We start from the raw sequence: 9,525 nt of genomic DNA, 5'->3' as shown, positions 1-9,525 counted from the left end.
GGAATCAGAGTCTGATTGGATAGTTTCTCAGGGTTGGTTTCGGAATCAGAGTCTGATTGGATAATCTGCTGTCCTGTGGAGAGCTCTGTGCAACTGGTGTCATTTGGTTAGCAACAGTCAGGTTCAATCCTATGAAGTCCTGAGAGGTGAACCGCTTCGCGCTGGTTTTGGCTCAGATGGGATTTTACAGCTTTCAGCACCACAGAGTATAGAAACTTTAACAAAAAAAAAGCAAAGTTATGTAGATGCTATAAATCTAAAATAAAAGCAGAAAATGCTGGTTGTACTCAGCAGGCCAGGCACCACCTTGTTGAGACAGAATCCAAGTTAACCTTTCAAGTGGATGATTTATTCTGCCATCAAGCCTCTTAAATTAACTTAATAAGGACTGTAAACGTCTGCATATAAGTGAACCGCTGAAACTTCAACAAATCCCTCCAAGAATGAGGACCAACTTGTCTGCCAAATAAAAAACGTAAACCATGAATGTGGGTAAGATCTTTGACATTCAGCATTTTGGCTCTGAGTGTATCTGAAACTCCTGCACAAGTTCACAACACAGGATTTGACAATATGGATTATGAAATTCTTGTGCAGATTGATATAAGAAGCCTATTGGAGATTTTGGCGGGTTAAAAAGTGGACACATCTCCAAGTACAGATGCGTTGTATCCCAGACTGTTGTGGGAGATGAGGGAGGAAATTAGAGGGGCCCTGACCCAAATTTTTAAAATGTCTCTCTCCTTAGGAGAGGTCCCAGAGGACTGGAAGACAGCTAATGTGCTTCCACATTATATTGAGTTCAGTAAGGCTGTGGACAAAGTTCCATATGGGAAACTGATAAAGAAGGTAAAAGCACATGGGATCCAGGGTAACTCGGCAAGGTAGATTCAAAATTGGCTTAGTGGCAGGAGACAGAGGGTAGTGATAGAGGGCTGTTTGTGTGACTGGAGTCGGTGTGCAGTAGCATACCACCGGGATTAGTGCTGGGTCCCTTATTGTTTGTGATATTCAGAAATGATGTAGATGAGAATGTGGGGTGCTAATAAGTAAGTTTGCGGATGACACAAAGATTGGCCAAGTGGTTGACAGCTGGTAAGAAGATTTAAGGTTACAGGAGGATACAGGCAAATTGTTCAGATGTGCAAATCAGTGACAGATGGAATTTAATCCTGATAAATGTGAAGTGATGCACTTTGGAAGAAGGAACAAGATGAGGGAGAATCCAATGAATGGCAAGGCACTAGGAAGCACAGAGGAACCAAGGGTTCTCGCGGTGCTTGTCCACAGACCTCTGGAGGTGACAAGATAGGTTGATAACGTAGTTATGAAGGTACATGAAACACTTGCCTTTCATCAGTCATGGCATAGAATATAAGAGTACGGAGGTTATGTTGAAGCTGTGCAGAATTTTGATTAGGCCACAGCTGGAGTACTGTATGCAGTTCTGATCAACACACCATAGGAAGGATGTGATTGCACTGGAGAAGTGCAGTGGAGATTCATCAGGAAGTTGCCTGGGATGGAACATTTCAGCAATGAAGAGAGGCTGGATAAGCTTGGTCTGTTTTCTTTGGAGCAGAGAAAGTTGAGGGAACACCTGAGTGAGGTGTCAACGATTATGGGGCATGGACAGGGTGAATAGAAAGCACCTACTCCTCTTTGTTGAAGATTCAAGAACAAAAACTCCAATTTTAAAGAGAAAGCCAGAAAGTTTGGAAGGGATTTGAGGAAAAAGATTTTACCCACATGGTGGTGGGTGTCTGGAATGCACTACCTGGAAGGGTAGTTGAAGCAGGAATCCTCACAATTTTAAAAAAGTGCTGGGATGAGCACTGGAAGTGTCATAATGTTCAAGGTTATGGGTCTTGTGCGAGAAAGTGGGACCAGTGTAGGTAGTAGTATATTTTTGGCAGTACAGTCTTGATGTGCTGAAGGGTCTCTTCTGTAGTAGATGACTCTATGAATACAGCCTGCAACGCCTGCTTAATTCTTTACAATCATTTATAAGTTACTTTGTACAAATGAATGTTTTACTCAATGTAAAATGAGGCTGACTACTAAGATGAGGAGAGCTACTCATGGTTGGAAAGAGGGGACAGCTGACTTCTAAGTTAAGTGTGTGCAAAAATATGGGCCTGAAGAAATGGGATTAGCCTCTAAGCCAGTTCCTTACTTTTGTATTCAATGTTTATATTCATAAATGCAAGAGTCATAAAGGCTTTTTAAAATAATCTACACCTATTTGCAAGACTCGCCTAAGAAATATAAACAGGATCAAGTAGGCTCTCCAAGCCAGCCCTACCATATGACCTGTCTTCTACCTTAAAACTCCATCTGTTCACCCTTGTCCCCATATCATTAATTCCTTTTGTTTGAAAAATCTGTCAATCTCTGACTTGAACTATTCGCTGAGTGAACATTTACAGCTTTCTTGGATAGATAATTCCAAAATGCGCAACCCACTGCGTGAAGAACTTTTTTCACATGATAATCCTAGATAGCTGGTCCCTTATTCTGTGACTTCATCCTTAGATTCAGGTATCCCCAGTCAGGAGAAACATCCTCCCAAGAATTCTACCCTATCAAGCCCCTTAAGAGTTTTAAATATTTTACACATTTTTATTGCATACTAAGGTAAGCATGCTGTTCACTTGATTTACGAAACCAAAACTCTGCTCAGTACTCCACATGTGGTCTCAGCAATTATACTCTTATTCTCCAAACCTCTTGGAACAAAGGCTGCAGAGCATTAGCTTGAAGCACATGTTAAATTTCAGTGATTCATATAGAAGAACACCCATTTCCTTTGAATGCCAACACTTCTCAATCTCTTGCCATTTAAAAAAATCTGCTTTTCTATTTTTCCACCCAAAGTGGATAATTTCATACTTCCTCACAAGATGCTCCATTGACACTTTCTTGCCCATTTACATGCGTATAATCCCTTTGCAACCTCTCTTCCTCCTCCTCCTCACAGCTTACACTGTACTGTCAGAAACCTTCATATACTTCACATGGCCCCTAATTCAAGTCATTGAAATATATGAGACATAGGCAATGACTCTTGTGGCATTTACCACTCTGTTTTCTGTTCATTAATAAATCTTCAATCCATCCTAAGACCTAATTCTATTAGCTCCAAATTTGTCCAGATTGTCCAACCATACTATGTGTTTTTAAGTGCAATCATGTCCCAAATGATAGATTCTAGCATTTTCCATGCTGCTGTTTTCCAGTTAACTGACCTATAGTTTCCTGCTTTTTCTCTTACCCATTTCTTGAAGGTCAAAAATCACACGACTCCAGGTTATAGTCCAAAAGGTTTATTTGAAAACACAAGCTTTCTGAGTCTCACTCCTTCTTCAGGTGTCAGTGAGAGAGGTAGCATCAGACACAGAATTTATAAGCAAAAGATCAAAGGGTCAAAGGGTCATAGAACTGATGCGAATATATTAAACAAACAATTTGCATTGCAGATTTCTAATTGCAGATACATTGTATTTTGCTCAAAAAGCATACAATTTGGAGACAGTCTATGTGGCATTTTATAAATTCCTACTTTGGAAATAAAACCAGTTTGACTCCAAATTAAAACACAGCCAGATTCTAAACAAGGCCTCACACCTAGAATGTATTCTCTGACCTGAGATGTCACCTCTGGTATAGTGATAAAACCTTTGGTTATCTCGGGGCAGTGACTTGAAAGAAATTCTGAGATTTGCATATTAATCAATTGAAACCTGCATCTCCTTTCTAACTGATTAAAGATTTAACAGCCATCTTAAGTTTATTCAATACATTCGCAACAGTTCTATGACCCTTTGATCTTTTGCTTATAAATTCTGTGTCTGATGCCACCTCTCTCACTGACACCTGAAGAAGGAGTGAGACTCAGAAAGCTTGTGTTTTCAAATAAACCTGTTGGACTATAACCTGGTGTTGTGTGATTTTTGACCTTGTCCACCCCAGTCCAACATTGGCACTTCCACACCATTTCTTGAATATTTGGACATGGTCCACAGGGGCCATTATAAAATTTAAGGAATTCTGGAAAATCAAAACAAATCCATCACTATGTCAAACTACCTCATTAAAAACTTAGATTGTAGTTCTTCAATTGTAGGTCCAAGGGATTTGTTCCAAGTTAGTCCCATTTCTCCAGTAGTATTTCTTCACTGAAACTAAGTTCCTCAATCTCACTAGATCTTTGGTTTTCCACTATTTTTGGATTTTTTACTGTGAAGGCAGATCTAACACAGTCCTTAATTCTTCTTTGTTGGACCACTTATCCTCTGGAGTTTTTATTTCTTAAAAGAATGTAATGTATATTGTAGTGAATTATGTTTTATTTAATTAAATATTTGCTATATCTTAACTACTATTATATCTTTTGATCTAAGTTCCCAATGTTCCTTTGCTAACATATCCCTCAAACCTATGTAGTTTGCTTTATTCAGGTTTAAACGCGAATTTCAGACTTCCAATATTGGTTACTGATTTAGATGAGGGAACTAAATGTAGTCTCTCAAAATTTTCAGATGACACGAAGGACGGTGGAAAGGTGAGCTGCGAGGAGGATGCAGAGATGTGGCAGTATGATTTGGACAGGCTGAGTGAGTCGGCAAATGCATGGCAGATGATGCAGTATAATGAGGAGAAATGTGAGATTGTCCACTTTGGTAGCAAAAGTAGGAAGGCAGATTGTTACTTGAATGGCTGTAAATTGAGAGAGGGGAATATTCAACGCAACCTGGGCATCTTCATGCACCAGTTGCCGAAAGTAAATGTGCAGGTGCAGCAGGCAGTAATGAAGGCAAACTGTATGTTGGCCCTCATAGCGAGAAGGTGAGAGTACAGGAACAAGGATGCCTTGTTGCAATTATACACGATATTCATGAGGTTACACCTGGAATATTGTGTACAATTTTGGTCTCATTATCTGAGGAAGGGTGCTCTTACTATAGAGGCAGTGCAGTGAAGGTTTACCCTATTGATTCCTGGAATGGCAGGAGTGACGCATGAGGAGAGATTGAGTCTGTTATGATTATATTCACTGGATTTTAGAAGAATGAAGGTGTAATCTTATGGAAACCAATAAAATTCTAATAGGACAAGACATTTATATGTAGAAAGGATGTGGGAGGTGGGGGTGTCCAGAACGATGGGTCATAGTTTAAGAATGTATAATAGGGGACAAAGACATGGCTGAGGATTGGAATACGTACTTTGGTTCTATCTTCACAAAAGAGGACACAAATTAGATACCATAATTGTTGGAGGATGCAAGATTTAGTGAGAGGGAAGAACTGAGGGAGATCAATATTAGTAGAGAAATGGTGCTGGGAAAATTGTTGGGATAGAAGGCCAATAAATCCCCAGGGCCTGATAATCTACATCCCAGAATACTTAAGGAAGTAGCTCTAGAAATAGTGGATGCATTGGTGGTCATCTTCCAGGATTCTATAGACCCTGGAACAGTCCGTGCAGATTGGAGGGTGGCTAATGTCACTCCAATATTCAAAAAAGTGGGGTAAAGAGAAAACAGGGAATTATAGACCGGTGAGCCTGACAGTGGTAATGGGGAAAATTCTTGAATCCATTGTCAAGGATTTTATAGCAGAGCATTTAGAAAGCTGTCGCAGGATCAGACAGAGTCAGCATGGATTTATGAAGGGGAAATCATGCTCAACAAATCTGTTGGAATTCCATGAGGATGTAACGAGTAAAGTTGAGAAGGGGAAGCCAGTCAATGTGGTATATTTGGATTTTCAGAAAGCATTTGACAAATTCCACATAAGAGATTAATGTGCAAGATTAAAGTGCATAGGATTGGGGGAAGTGTATTGAGATGGATAGGAAACTGGCTGGCAGAGAGGAAACAACGAGTAGGAATTAATGGATCCTTTTCAAATTAGCAGGCAGTAACTAGTGGGGTGCCACAGGGATCGGTGCTGGGACCCCAGTTATTCACAATATATATTAATGATTTGGATGTGGGAACAAAATTTAACATCTCCAAGTTTGCAGATGATACCAAGTTGGGTGGGAGGGTGAACTGTGACAAGGATGCAGAGTTCCTTCAGCGTGATTTTGACAGGTTGGGTGAGATGAGCAAATCAATGGCAGATGCAGTATAATTTGGATAAATGTGAGGTTATTCACTTTGGAAGCAAAAACAAGAAGGCAGATTACTACCTGAATAGCTGTAAATTGGGAGAGGGGAGTGTGCAGTGGGACCTGGGTGTCCATGTGCACCAGTCACTGAAGGTAAGCATGCAGGTACAGCAGGTGGTAAAGAAGGCAAATGGTATGTTGGCCTTCATTGCAAGAGGTATTGAGTACAGGAGCAGGGATGTGTTGTTGCAGTTGTACAGGGCCATGGTGAGACCACATCTGGAATATTGTGTGCAGTTTTGGTCTTCTTTCCAGAGGAACGATGCTCTTGCTTTCGAGGGGGTGCAGCAAAGGTTTACCAGGCTGATTCCGGGGATGGCAGATCTGACATAAGAGGAGAGATTGATTAGGTTGGGATTGTTTTCGCTAGAGTTCAGATGAATGAGGGGGATCTCATAGAGACTGATAAAATTCTAACAGGACCGGACAGGGTAGATGCAGGGAGGATGTTCCTGATGTTGGGTATGTCCAGAACTGGGGTCACAGTATGAGGATTTGTGGTAGACCATTTAGGACAGACATGAGGAGACATTTCTTCACCCAAAGAGTGGTGAGCCTGTGGAATTCATTACCACAGGAAGTAGTTGATGCCAAAACATTGAATGTATTCAAGAGGCGACTCGATATAGCACTTGGGGTGAATGGGACCAAAGGTTATGGGGAGAAAGCAGGATTAGGCTATTGAATTAGATGATTAGCCATGATAATGAAGAATGGCGGAGCAGGCTTAAAGGGCTGAATGGCCTCCTCCTGCTCCAATCTTCTTTGTCAAAGTCTATGTCTGTCAAACTCAATTTAAAACTCCATCATATTATGATCACTCTTCCCCAAAGGCTTCTTAGTTATTAATTAACCTTTTCTCATTGTACAAAATTATATCTTATTCCCACATTGATTTCTTGACATCCTGGTCTAGAAAATGGTTTTGAATGCATTCCATGAACCCATCCTCAGCACTATTCCAACATATTTGATCTGCCTAGTCTTTATGAAAGTTAAAATCCCGCAGGATTACTGATTCACCTTTGTTGCATTGAATCATAGAATCCCTACAGTGTGGAAGCAGGCCATTCAGTCCATCGAGTCCACACTGACCCTCCAAAAAGCATCCCACTCAGACCCATTATCCCTGTAACCCTGCATTTCCCATGGCCAATCCACCTAATCTGCACATCTTTGGACTGTGAGAGGAATCCAAAGCACTTGGAAGAAACCCACACAGACATGGGGAGAATGTGCAAACTCCATACAGACAGTCGCCCGAGGTTGGAATCAAACCCGGGTCCCTGGCGCTGTGAGGCAGCAGTACTAACCACTGAGCCACTGTGCCACGCTAATGCATCATTAATTTTCTGACTTTTACACTGCTCAATGTTAAATCTACACTTTGGGAGAGCTGTAAGCTACTCTGATGAGAGTTTTCCATTCTCTGTAGTCTCTTAGCTGATTCTGCTTCTAACCTATGTGCTAAGATCCTTTCCCTCTATTTCTTTTATCCAAGTTTTTATTGAGGGAATTACCCCTGCCTCTTTTCCATTTAACTTATTTCTTCGTTAAGTTTCCTGGTCACTTTGCAACCACATCTCCATGACACTGTTGATCAAATCCACTAATTTAATTTATTTTGTTATGCATTCTATGCTTTGCATATTCACATGTAGTACCCTAGCTTTCAATGTTTGTAATTTCCCCTAATCTTACATTAAGTCACTGATGCTTTATTACCTTCCTCTCTTTCTCTCCTTTCCTGAATCACTACTTATTTTGACCCAAATCACTACACTGCTGTGCAAGCCTGACTTTCTCTTACTGCTTTTAATTTACCTATTCTAAAATCCTGCCCCTCCTCCCCTTCGTTAGATTCAAAAAATATTTTTAATCAACCTGTTCAGAGATGTTATTACAGACCTCTGGAACAGGTTTCGTCTTGAACCCAGACCTCATGGCTCAGAGGTAGAGTCACTACCACTGCGCCCTAGATTATTTATATTCATTGGTTTAAAATACTGCCTGATTTATTTGATTCATCTGGACACCGATCCCAACCCAATTCAAATAAAATCTGTCAAATGGAACAGCGTTCTCTTACTACAAATGCCTCAAAATTCAAAAGTCCTGCCTTCAACACTCCTCTTTCAGGCATGCAGTTAACCATTTAATCTGCTTATTCCTGTATTAACGTTAAAACTGTATTAGCTAAGTCATATTATCTCTCCTCGTTCTTCCACCTAAGTTTATACTGCTCTTAAATTTCATCTGCCATGTGTGTACCTGTTTCACCAACCTGTCAGTGTCCTTCAAGAGCTGATTACGGTCCTCCTCACTATTTATTACATTCCCATCTCAAACTTTGGGGGTCTGAGTGCAGTTTGTAGGGTCTGTTTCACTGGACATCCTGTGCCAGAAACCTTCAGATCAGTGAGTTTGAGGACCATGTTTCACCAGTGACCCTCTGCTATGACCATCTGCCATGGAGTTTACAGAAAGGTGACATGAAAAAGCAGAAATGCCAACTCGTACCTTATTAATGTATATCTGATGGTTTGTTTTATCTACTGCAAGCCAAGATGTTCTGGGAAGTCTTGTTGGTGTGTAACGTTGCAGTGTGAACAAAATGGCAACACAGGGCTGCAGCCCTTTGCCCTGACCTTGCCACCCATGGAAATGGGTATACCCTGAGGACAAGTGTCACTTGCATTGCTGTAGTCTCCAGGACTATGGGCCAAGAAGTGGAAAATAGAATTCCTTTAGTCAGATCTTGTTGACTAATGATGACACAAAGGGCCAAATGGCTTCCTATCCATGAGTTTAATGAATATCTACCTTTCCAGCTTCATTTGTGACAGGGTATTGGGACATTGGAGACAGTATAAGAAGCTAACGTAGTTTGGGAGCAAATGTTTAAGAAACATAAAACTTAAGTGACCATTCAGAATCACATGTTTCATTTGAATTCAGATTTAGAAGCTGTGCACCAGACCTGCTTTCTTTACTAGGATTGTGAACTAGAAGCCAGTCAGAGTTTATTGCCAGACTTAAGACGGAAATGAAGAAGATACTGCAGTGACGATTTGACCTAACAGCTTTCAACTGATATTGTATATATTGATTGAATTTCTTGTGATATATAACAAACATAAAAATACAATGTTCTCCCACTCTCTAAATCTTCAGCTCCATTTTTGTTTTGAGGCAGGGTTTGTGCACGTGTTTGTGCACATCAGGATAGATTACAGTCCTCTACTGTCTCCCTCTTCCTCTAACTCTGTCTTTCCCTTTCTCTTGGTCTCTTTCTCTCTCTCTCCCTTTGGCCTATTTCTTGCCTGCCTCTCCCGTACTTGCCTTCTC

The sequence above is a fragment of the Rhincodon typus genome, chromosome 28 (assembly GCF_021869965.1).
Source record: "Rhincodon typus isolate 14 chromosome 28, sRhiTyp1.1, whole genome shotgun sequence".
Lineage (NCBI taxonomy): Eukaryota > Metazoa > Chordata > Chondrichthyes > Orectolobiformes > Rhincodontidae > Rhincodon > Rhincodon typus.
This window is presented reverse-complemented; position numbering follows the sequence as displayed.